The 12,498-nt window shown below is 36.4% G+C and overlaps 1 protein-coding gene across 1 annotated transcript in view; it reads right to left on the reverse strand.

The window, feature by feature from the left end:
- MCU (mitochondrial calcium uniporter) overlaps positions 1–12,498 on the reverse strand; it is a gene marked incomplete at both ends in the record, with an annotated part of 128,119 nt that overhangs the window by 61,007 nt on the left and 54,614 nt on the right. The window lies entirely within an intron of this gene.

The raw sequence follows: 12,498 nt of genomic DNA on the forward strand, positions 1-12,498 counted from the left end.
GTCCAGTGACAGACACCATCAGTCACAAATGTTTCTAAATCCCCTGGATTCTTGATCATTTAACTGGTTTCTTTTAAAGTTCAAGGGAGAGTCACTTGTATGCTACTGTAGGATGCTGGCTCATGAATTAAAATAACTTCTGCTATTCCTGGCCTTGCTAACTACCAGTCAAGATACAAAGAATGCACAAGCCCTATTTGCAAGGAACTTAACAAAATAATGAAGGAAACTAGACACATATCCTTGTAAAGTTAAATAAGAAAATAAAAATTAAAGTGGGTTCCTCAGAAGAATTAAAAATTTAGCTGGACTTTAAAAAACAGGTAGAAGTTGGACAAAGTGAAAGAGCATAAATATATATATATTAATTTTTTTAAATATATATATTAATTCATTTATGAACTGGGGTGTAGGCCAGAGATGAGAGGGGGAGGGGTGTGTGTGAAAGTATTCACCAGAGACAGAGTGGGGAGCAGAACAGGCAGATCTACTGAAATACACTGCTGATGGGAGCAGTGGGCAAGACAGGAGAGGTCTACTGCGCAGACCAATAAAGCATTTGGAAAATGCCCAAAAATAGATGACTGGGTCAAAAAGTTGTGGTACATATATACCATGGAATATTACTCAGCATTCAAAAAAGATTAAACACATGCAATTTGCAGCAACATGGATGGCGCTGGAAGGGATCATGCTCAGCGAAATAAGCCAGAAAGAAAAAGAAAAATACCGGATGGTCTCACTCATTGCAGTTATCTAGAAAACCTAAATAAGGGACCAGGAAAAAGAATAACTATAAGAAAGAAAAAATCAAAATCAACAAACAACTATGAACCAGAGACACACGGTGGGGATGGGGGCGGGGAAAGGAGGGATTGGGGTCAAAATAAGGGGGTTGCAATTGTATGGGGACTATAAAAATAAAATAAAAAAAAATAAAGCATTTGGAAGAGACAGTGAAGGAATACATATGCAAGGAGGTAAGAATATACCACACAATACTTAAGGCAATAAAAATTGCTATACCTCTACAAACGTTTCTTGAAGGAGATTTAGGTCACACTGAAAAGGGATATGACATTCTTTTATAATGCCAATTCGTGGATTCCTCCCACCCAAATGTATGTTTAAGGTATTTATTGTGGAATCAGCAATGGTGGAAGAGGGTTCTAAGACAGAGTGGGAAGAATCATGATTGAGGGACTGTAGAGAATAGTCTGCAGTTCTCACAGCACTCACTGGTTTCTCTCATGAAAGTGTCCCCAAACAGTAATGAAAGTGAATAGGAATTTCCCCTTTTGGGAAGAGGGTGGGGGAGGAAGAAAGGGAAGGAAGGAAGGAAGGGGAGGGAGGGAAGGAGGGGGAAGAGAGAGAGAGAGAGAGAGAGAGAGAGAGAGAGAGAGAGAGAGAGAAACATTAGCAAAGCAATATCTTAAAACTCTGAAAGACTAAAAGTACTGGCAGACTATTTTCTAATTCCTTCTTCCATGGTTATTTTTAAGTATATTTGAGATACAATTTCCATACCATAAAATCTATCCTTTCAAAAGTGTACAATTCATTGGTCTTTAGTATATTAACATATTTAGGCAGTCATCATGACTATTGTAGAACATTTTTATACCTCCAAGAAGAAATACTATATCCATTAGGCATCTTGCCCCATTCCCCCTCCCTGACAACCACTAATCAACTTTCTATCTTTCATGGATTACCTATTCTGGACTTTTTATACAAATGGAATCACACAATACACGACTTTGTGTTACTGGCTTCTTTCATTTAGCAATGAATATTCAAGTTTCATCCATGTTACATATAGCATGTATCAGTAATTTGTTCCTTTTTGTTGTCAAAGAAATTCCACGTGTGGATATACTACTTTATCTTTATTCGCTCATCACTGATAGATAGATATTTGGGTTATTTCTACTTTTTACTTTTATGAATATGCTGCTATGAACATTGTATATGTTTTTGTGAAAATAAGCTTTTGTTTCTCTTGACTATATACTCAGAAGTAGAACTGTTGAGACATATGGGAAATTTATATTAAACATTCTCAGGGACTGCCAACTATGTTCCAAAGTGGCTGCACCATTTTGCAATCCCACTAGCAATATATTACAGTTCCAACTGTACAATGTCTTCACAACACTTATTATTCTATGTCTTTATATTATTACTACCATAATGTGTATAAGAGGGTATCTCAAATGGATTTTAATTTGCTTTTCCCTAATAACTAGTGAAGTTGAGCATATTGTCATGTGTTTACAGGTCATTCATACACATTCTTTAGAGAAATATCTATTCAAATTCTTTGTCTATTTATAAATAGTGAGCTTAAAAAGTTTATTAAAAATATATTCTGACGCCTCCCTGGTGGTACAGGGGTTAAAGCCTCAGAGCCAGAAAGATATCACCAGCCACTGAGGCATGAGTTTGATCCACTGCTAGGGAGGTGACCCACATGTTGCAGCAGACCTCTCCTGTGACGCCCTCTGCTCCCCTCAGCAGTGTATCTCAGTAGATCTGCCTGTTTTGCTCCCCACTCTGTCTTTGGTGAATCCTGTCACACACACACCCCCAAACCTCTGGCCTAAACCCCAGTTCTTGTATGCATAAATAAAATAAGTCTTTAAATTATATGTGTTCTGGAGTCACGTCCTTTTTAATATATTGCAAATATTTCCTCCCATTTTGTGAGTTTCTTTTTTACATTTTTTTTTTTTTGGTATTGTCATTTTGTAGCACATATGTTTTAAATTTTGATTTTTTTTTTTTTTTTTTTTTGTCATTTGTGCTTCTGGAGTCCTATCTTAAATACAATTTGCGTAAAACGAGACCAGGAAGATTTACCTCTTTTCTTCTAACTTTTATTGCTTTAGCTCTTAAATTTAGGCCTCTGACCCATTTTGAATTAATTTATGTCTATAGTGTGAGGGCAGGGTCCGACATCATTCATTTGTGTATCTATCCAATTTACCCTAGCATCATTTGTTGAATGGACCACTGAATTGCCTTGGCATCCTTATAAATAATCGATTAAATATAAATGTAAGGATTTATTTCTGGATTCTCAATGTATTCAATTTTGTATCCTTATGCCAGTACATTATTTCTGTCACTGCTGCTTTGTAGTAAGTATTTAAATAGGGAAGTGTGAATTCTCCAACTTTGTATCTTTTTTCAAGATTCTCTGAGCTATTCTGGGCTCCCTGGATTCCCACATGGATTTTAGGTTCAGACTATCAATTTATGTTGGAAAAAAAATAACCAAAGAAGTTAAGACAGACTGTGTTGATCAAATGAGATCAATTTGAGAGTACTGCCATCTTAACACTACTAAGTCTTCTGATCCATGAACATGAGATATGTTTCCATTTTTAGGCTTTATCTTCTTTACCTTTTCCTTTATCTTTCTTCAAACTGTTTTATATTTTCAGTATATAAGTCCTGTATTTTGTTTATTAATTCCATAATTATTTTGAACAAAGATACAGTTAAAGTTTATTTATGACTAGTTATGTTAACACCCCTGGTCCTCATTGTATTTTATATGTGTGTTCAGATACGAATTTATTCTTTCAGATTGGTATATACACAATGGAATACAATTTAATGATCAAACATGATAAATTCATGCCATTTGAAGCAATACAGAGAGAGCTGGTAGAAATTATGCTAAGTGAAATAAGTCAGAAGGAGAAGGAGACAGATAAATACCAGATGCTATCACTTATATATGGAATATAGAAAAGCCAAACAAAGAGTCAGACAAAGACAAAAAATAAAACCAACCTTGAAAGCTGACCACAAAGCTGAGCTATCATGAGGGGGAAGGAGAGAGGTAAGAAAAGGGCAAGAGAGAACACAACAGACTATGGTGGAGGACTATGGGTGCTTGTTGATAAGAGTGCTATGGTGATTTCTTCATAAGCTCAGGGGGAAACCCCTATACTGTGAAAACAGTAACAGGGGGTCTCCCTGGTGGCGCAAGGGGTTAAGAAGCTATCTGCAGCCACTGCAGCATGAGTTCAATCCCCCACCAGGGAGGTGACCCACATGGCGCAGCAGACCTCTCCTGATTAGCCCGCAGCTTCCCTCAGCAGTGTATTTCAGTCAATTCGCCTGTTCTGTTCTCTGTCTCTGTCTCTGGTGAATCTTCTCACCCCCAACATCTCTGGCCTGTACCCCAGTTCTTGTATGAATAAATCTTTAAAAAAAAAGAAAAGAAAACAGTAACAGGAATGTAAAACACTGGTATTTCAATAAGGAAAAAAAAAAGTTGAGCAATGTTAACATTATTGGAAGTTTTATGCAAATGCACTCCCTGCAAAGTCATCTGGCTAGCCTATATCCCTGGGAAAGTCCCAATAATCAGTATCTTTAGATCTTTTTTTTTTTTTTTTTTTTAGATTATCTCAGGTTCTCCTGACAATACCAATTCCTCACTCAGAGGGTAAAAGCTTGTCTGCCAATGTTCTCAGAACCAAATAGGGAAGAAGGCTAGAAATATCAATACTCGATGTATCAGTTTCCATTTAATCTCCCCTCTTTCAATAGAGTGCCCCCCAACTGTGAGGTGTCTAGACTGCCTCATTCAAGAGAACTTCTGTTTGTTTATTTTTAGGAAGTAAATTTTCAGTTTTCTTTCAGTATAGTGGAAGGGGACATGGAGGACTAAGTACCATGAAAAGAAGTTTTCAATGAACACTTCAACTAATTTCTCCATTGTTATTAAAAGTATTACAGGATGTTTCAGGATAAGCCAGGTGTTTTCACAGTTCACACCATTACTGCCTTAGGATTCAACTTTCTTAAGGAAGTGCTCAACCTTCCTCCCTTCAAATTCCAAAATCTAAAATGTCTACTCCCTTCCATTTCCCTCTCCTTTCCTTTGTTTTTTGTTCCCCTTGTATTATAGTCTTTCAGGAAATCCTATTGTGATTTAAGTGTAATTTTGGAAGGAGTAAAGGTAAATCTGTATGTTCAATCCACCAACTTAAGTGGAGGTATCCACATTGTTTATATCATATTTGAAATCCAACAGTAAGATCCACGGGCAGATCAAACCATAGAATTCCAGCCATAACAGAAGCAATAACATTGCTGCCTATTATTTTTTTGTAAAGATTTATTTAATTATGCGTACAAGAGCTGGAGTACAGGCCAGAGATGCAGGGGGTGAGAGGACTCATCAGAGACAGAACAAGGGACAGAACAGGCAGACTGACTGAAATATACTGCTAGGGGGAGCAGCGGGCGAGACAGGAGAGGTCTGCTGCACCATGTGGGTTTCTCCCTAAATGGCTGGGGATCGAACTCATGTTGCAGAGGTTGTTGATGGCTTCATAATACGGTGCTTAACCATTTGCACCACCAGAGAGGCCCAACATTGCTGCCTATTATAGAGAGTAATATTAAAGAAAATACAGTATTTATTATACTGTTCCTCTAGCCAAGAAGGAAAAAAGTAAGAATTCTGACTCATTAAGCGCTGATGGCCAAGGGTAGTCAAAAGTTGAACTTGAAGGTTTTGTGACCTTTTCCCCCCCAACAATAACAGTAATAGATGTGGGAAGATATGGAGTAAACTTAAGGAGGAGCAAGTGACACCAATATATAAGTTATTTTTCTAAATGTTTTACACTGGGTACCATTTCCTTATTGTCTTAAATTACATAAAGACAATCTATTTAGCCCCAACCCTTGGACTCCTTTTTGGGAGGTAGGGCTGTTTGGGTCTCTACTGAGGTCACTGGTGGGCCCTTGGCTTTCTTTCTACTCCCAGCCTCAATGGTTCTGCTATATCCCAGGATGTGCACTCCCTGGAGTCATGCAATGCACAGCTTAAAGGACTGTTTGAGTTGGTCCTTCTCAGAAATAAGAAGCTAAACATTTATCATTTTGAAGTTTAAAATATCGTGGCAGTTTTGAAAGAGGACTTGTATTATTTTGTCATTTTCTATTTATTTTCTCTCTGATAACAGGTTTTAAAACACAGAGATTAAAAAAAAAAGCCACTTTTGGAGACTCTTGGATTTGACCTTCTAGAAGAGTGACAAAAATCAATGGAGAAACAAACACTAAAAATTTTAAGTTTGAAATCACTGAGACCTTCTAAAGTCTCTGAACCTTATCTGGGAGAATTGCCACCTCTGAATTATTGTTTATGTGAATTTTAGTATAGCTGGTATAAAAATACAATTTGATGGCAAATATGTATATTATAACCATGCAATTTTGGAGCTTTGGGACCCTAGAAAAGCCAAGAATTATTCACAAGGGAGACACAACCTCCCAGATGACACTAACTCTAGCTTATTTACCCTGAATTGGTAAATAATTTATAGCTCTCAGGATCTTTCTGTCATAGAAACTTAATGAAACTGCACTCAGCTTTATGTACTAGCCCTATAAAACTACTTAACTAATGCAAATGATGAGAATGAGTTGGCTCCAACTATTTTAGGTAAAGCTAATAAATAAAACCTGAAGCAGAAACCAGGATTGAAATTTTCTTTTTTTGAAAATATACAGAAATAAGTGAAGATGTACAAGTATAAATATCAAAGATCTACTAAAAAAAAGTGCTACAAAGCAGGTGAATTTACATAATTATACTTAGAAAATAGATTTTCCCCTTTGGAACCTGAGATTATGCTAAGTGGAAGTAAATCAGAAGAAGAAAGACAAACACCAGGTGACTAGACTTATCTCTGTGAAATATAAAGAAAGCAAGCAAAAAAACATACAAAACCAAACCCTTGAATTTTGACTGCAGAACTGAGGAAAGGGTGTGGGAGCAATGAATGGAGGGGGTCAAATGGATTGTTAGAGTGTATTGGTTCAGGTGGTGGGAATGGTATGGTAACAAACATTTGAAGTGTGAACCAGCACTCCTAAAATATTATAGTGACACAAGGCAATGTTACTTCATTTAAACAAAATACAAAAAGATTTTAATTAACATGTAATTTGTATAAAAGTTACCTTTTAGTGTAAAAAATTAACTTCTCTCCAAAAATCCATTTTAACTAGTGAATGAATGAAATCTTAGTTATATTACTTTAGAAAGCTTCTTAATACTTTTACTACTCATTGACCCTTTACCACGATGGACTATTCCATGGTGGAATAATATTTTTTCTAAGAAATATACATAGGGTACATGGGGTAAGGAAAATCTGGGGTCATTTTCATTCAAGACTTGGGTTTCTATCACTAAAGTAAATTTTAACAGTAGCCTCTTAAAGACAATTAGGTAGAGAGTGGATGGGGGATTGGAGGACTACTTTACAGCATGTGTCCAACATTTATTATTTCCCTCAAGGCATCTTGTCTACCACTTCTGGTATGCAAGTGTCAGGTTACAAGTCCTGGTTTGGATAATGACTATACAAAAACTTGCAGCCATGAAGAACTGGGAGTATAAGTAGACTCAAAAGATTTTCTTCTCATATACTAGGTTAAAGGTATGAATGAAATCATAGTACTCCTCAAGTAAACAATTCTTGTCCCACTAGAACACCATGTTGAGACTTGAGAAAGTTTTTCCCCCATGCCACTCACCAAGTTAGGGTATCATATGGAAGAATATTTCCCCACAAATCTGCCATGTCCCTTGTATTCCTTCTCTCAGAAAACTGCACAATCACTTAGTTACCAAAATTACAAATGTGATGATTGTTCTTTAATCCCTTCTTCCCACCTTCATTCAGTTACCAAAGACTATGGGTTCTAGCTTTTAAATAGCTGTTAAATCCATCTGCTTCTATATCTCCAAGTCTGGAAAGTAAAAATTCTATTTTTCTGCTTCCTATCTATCCTCCAAAACACCACCTAAATTATTTTTCTAAAATGCTAATCTTTTCAGTCTACCCTCTTGCTTAAGACCGTATCATTAGCTTTAAGTATTTTAAAAATTCCAAATATGTAAGGGGAGTAACAAAAGCAGTAACATATTTCTAAGAGTGTCATGAATGTGTACTCGGGAAAAGGGCCAAAAAAAGATATGGATTAGAAAAATGCCAAGAGAAAAAGGAAAAACAGGGTCAGGCTATGATTAAAGCCAATGCTAAAATTAAAATTATTTCTAAAAGTTAGTAAACTGGGCCTCCCTGGTGGCGCAGCGGTTGAGCGCTGGGTTGCGAAGCTGCCCGCAGATCTGCTGCGCCGGTTCGATCCCCAGCTGCTCTCCAGCCACTGGAGGAGGGTCCCGCATGGCGCGCAGACCTCTCCTGCCACCCGCTGCTGCGCTCAGCAGTGTACTTCGGTCCTTCTGCCTGCTCTGCTCCCCGCTCTGGCTCTGGTGAATTCTCTCACCCTCCCACGCTTCTGACTGTACCCAGTGCATGTATAAACAAAACAAACAAACAAACAAATAAATAAATAAAACATGCCTCTATTTAAAAAAAAAAAAAAAGTTAGTAAACTGCCTTTAAGATTCCACTTTACCAATTGCCTACTCCCAAGACAACATCTTCTCTACCTTCATTTAAAACACAGTCACAAGAATTTGTTACTAGAATAATCTGATGTCTAAGGATTTGCTTTAAAGTAATTCTGGGAAGGGAGGCTGTGGGGCAGGAGGAAGGTAAAACAAGACTGGCAAAATGTTCATATGCTAAAGTTTGGCTAATAAGTAAACAGAGTTCACTGGTTAATACCATTCTCCCAAGCTCCAATTTTAAAAGTGGGGAAAGGACTTGAGTAGGCATTTTTCCAAAGAACATACACAAATGGCTGGAAAGTTGTGAAATAATGCCAAACATCAGTAATCACTAGGAAAATGCAAATCAAAACCACAATGAGATACCACATGACAGCCATCAGAATAGAATGGCAGTTACTGAGGGGAAGCAAAAAATAACAAGTGTTGGCAAGGATATGGAATAATTGGAACCCTTGTGGATTGCTGGTGGGACTATAAGGTGGTACAGCCACTGTGGAAAACAGTATGGTGTTCCCTCAAAAATTTAAAAATAAAAATTATCATATGACCCAGCAATCACATTTCTAGGTATACATCCAAAAAAAAGTGAAATCAGAGACTCAACAAACTGTACACCAACGCTCATTGCAGCATTATTCACTATGACTAAAAGGAACAAACAACCCAAGTATTCAGTGAATAGACAAAACATGATATATACATGTAATGGAATATTATCAGCCTTAAAAAGGAAGGAAATTATGATATATTTTACAATACAGATGAACCTTAGGAAAACTAATAAGTGAAATATATGAATCAGCTCATATGAGGTACATAAAATAGTCAAATTCATAGAGATAAAACAGTTGTAACAGGGTCTGGCACAAGGGTAACTGGAAGTTTTTTTTTAATAGTATAGCGCTCCCATTTGGGGTTATGAAAAGTTCTGGTGATGATGGCTATGTGAACAATGCGAAAGTATTTAATGCCACTGAACTACTTAAAAATGCTAAAAGTGGTAAATTTTGTTACGTATATTTTACACATCCATAAAATTTTATAGACATTGTATTTTATGTACATAATATTTTACCACAATATACATAAAGATTACTCATAGGCTGAAGTTTCCACAGTAGAAAAAAACTACACAGACAAATAGATGTGTCATATCAAGTGAAAAGGCCACTATTCTCACTCCTAGTTCCGGGACAATTGCACAGATTTAGCTTAGAGGTAGAGGCATGCCATAAGAAATGAGAACTCTGAGGTTTCCCCTATGAAGAACACAAGAGTAGGGAAGCTCAAGCCTGAGGGCAATATAGAAAACAACAGGGTAATTAATTAGAGATTGGTAGTTCTATGAGAGTAATAAATGAAGCCATAGAAGAGCTAGTATTTTACCAGGGAGTACCAGGGAAAGAGACAACTATGAACACCTCTCTCTAGTCTAGCAGGCAAGAGAACAAAGCCATTTATATAGGCTCCAGCCTGTGACCTATGCAGAAATTTGTTTCCTGAAGGTAAATCAGCCTTTCAACCCACATTAAAGATCAAGCAGCCAAATAAAGACTATTTTAACAAGGGGTACCTAGCATTGTCTCCAGGGTATATTCTTTAGAAATCAGGGAAGTGATTAAACTCCAGCATTTGCCCTCCTTTGCACATACATAGCATCAACATTTCTTTATGTCAAGATAACTCAGAAAATAAAAAAAATCTTTGCCTATAGATGAAAGCAAGAGCTTCAGTAAATATAATTATGTAGTTATAAAATACAGTATAAATGCATATTTCTCCACCTCTCAACTATTTAAAAAGCAATTGTATAAAACAATTTGTATATACTTGTTTTATTGAGCCCAAAACATTTAGTAATATATTTCACAATAACAGCATAAAGTGAGTAGAAGCAAAGTTGTGCTGAAGAAAGGAAATGAAACCAAAAGTATCAGAGAAACAGATGAAGACTACAAATGATAAATAAGGTTTAATGTAAGAAATTTCATAAAAATATGCTTGCTCTCCATTCTTCTCTTATCTTCTTTAAAATGCATAAAATGCATTGCTTTAAAATGCATTGCTTTATATAAAGCAATAGTTATGAAACCTTTAGGTTTAAAAAACATATAGATAGGGCCTCCCCTGGTGGTGCAGCGGTTGAGCACTGGGTTGTGAGGCTGCCCGCAGCCTCTGCAGCGCCAGTTCGATCCCCGGCCACCAACGAGGGTCCCACCAATAAATAAATAGATAGATAGATAGATAGATAGATAGATAGATAGATAGATAGATAGATAAAAATGAATCTTTAAAAAAAAACCATAGATATAACATGTAATAACACAAAAGGGAAGAGGAAATAGAGCTAAATCGGATCAACATTTTGATATTTCCCTGGAATTAAATTAGGATAAATCTGAAGTAGATTCTGGTAAGTTAAGGTATCCATGGTAAGGCTGAGAGCATGCAGTAAGAAAGTAATTTTTAAAAATTAGTGAGCGAAATCATCAGAGGGATTAAAAATGTAACACTAGAAGTATTTAAAAATGCAAAAGAAAATAATAAAGAATAGAGGGGCAAAACATAATACATAACATGTCAGGCCATAAAATTAGCTTCAACAAATTTGCAAGATTCAAAACCATAGAAAGTATGCTTTCTGCCCATAATAGAAAGTTAGAAATCAATAAGGGAAGGAAATGTGGGAAATATACAAATATGATTCACACTCCCAAATGGGACAAAGAAGAAATCACAAGAGAAATTAGAAAATTCTTTGAGATAAATTAAAATGAAGATACAACATAAAATGCATGAGGTGAAGCAAAATTGGTCTTTGAATGGAAATTTATAATTGTAAATGCCTACATTAAAAAGATCTCAAATCAGTAACTTTCTACCACCTTAAGCAATGTTCCAGAGTAGGTATACCCACACAAAAACGAAGTAGGTTACTGGTTATCAAGAACTGAGAGAACTGAGGGAAAATACGAAATGACTGAAAATAGGTAGAGGGTTTCTCTTTGGAGTGGATGAAAATGTTCTAAAATTGATTGTGGTTATACCTCTACTACTGAATATACTAAAATCACTGAATTGTGTACTTTAAGTGTGTGAATTGTGTGGTTTAAATAACACAAATAAAGCTGTTAAAATGAACAGACTCCAATTAATCATTCAATATAGGCAGAATTTGTCATCAATACTAAAACTTTTTCCTGCCTCATTTTGAAATCAAAATGCATCTATCTTCGATGGTCTCTCTGACAGCAAGGCAGTAGTTGTGGCATAGTTGTCATTGCCTATACTAGTAGGCACTTGGATTTTCTTTTCATGGAGTATTGGGTCACCTGCAACCTCTTCATTTCCTTCAACCACTAAATGTTCATTTTAGGAAGATAAATGGTTCTTTTGCTATTCAGACATCCCATTTACTGTCAGATCAAGAAAGTATATAGAACATATATCAGTAGTTTGGGAGAAAACTCCAGAAATAATAGTGGTTGAAAATATGATTCACAACACTTGGACTCTGAATGTGAAGAAGTTTTAACAGATGCCTAGGGAGGGCCTCCCTGGTGGTGCAAGGGTAAAGACACAACCTATGAAGCTAACCTCAGCCACTGCAGCACAAGTTCAATTCCCAGCTAACCAGGGAGCAACGCATATGGCGCAGCAGACCTCTCCTGACTTGCCCTGCTGCTCCCCTCAGCAGTGTACTTCAGTTAATCTGCCTGTTCTGTTCCCCACTCTGTCTCTGGTGACTCCTCTCATACCCCCCACTTCTGGCCTGTACCCCAGTTCTTGTATGCATAAATAAATCTTTAAAAAAAAGTTGCCTAAGGCGATTTAAATCACATTATTTTATGTGTGTGTCTAAGAGTGATATATAACTGTTTTAAAGTATCCAAAGTTTTTTAACAAGCATAAATAAAAATTTTGCATGATAAAGCACTGTCACTATTTAATCATATCTTTTTTAAATGCTATATAAAATAAAGCTGTGTATTAACAACTGATGGCATCTTAGAGACAACGAAATATGGTATATTAAT

The sequence above is a fragment of the Talpa europaea genome (genome assembly GCF_964194135.1).
Source record: "Talpa europaea genome assembly, chromosome: 10".
Lineage (NCBI taxonomy): Eukaryota > Metazoa > Chordata > Mammalia > Eulipotyphla > Talpidae > Talpa > Talpa europaea.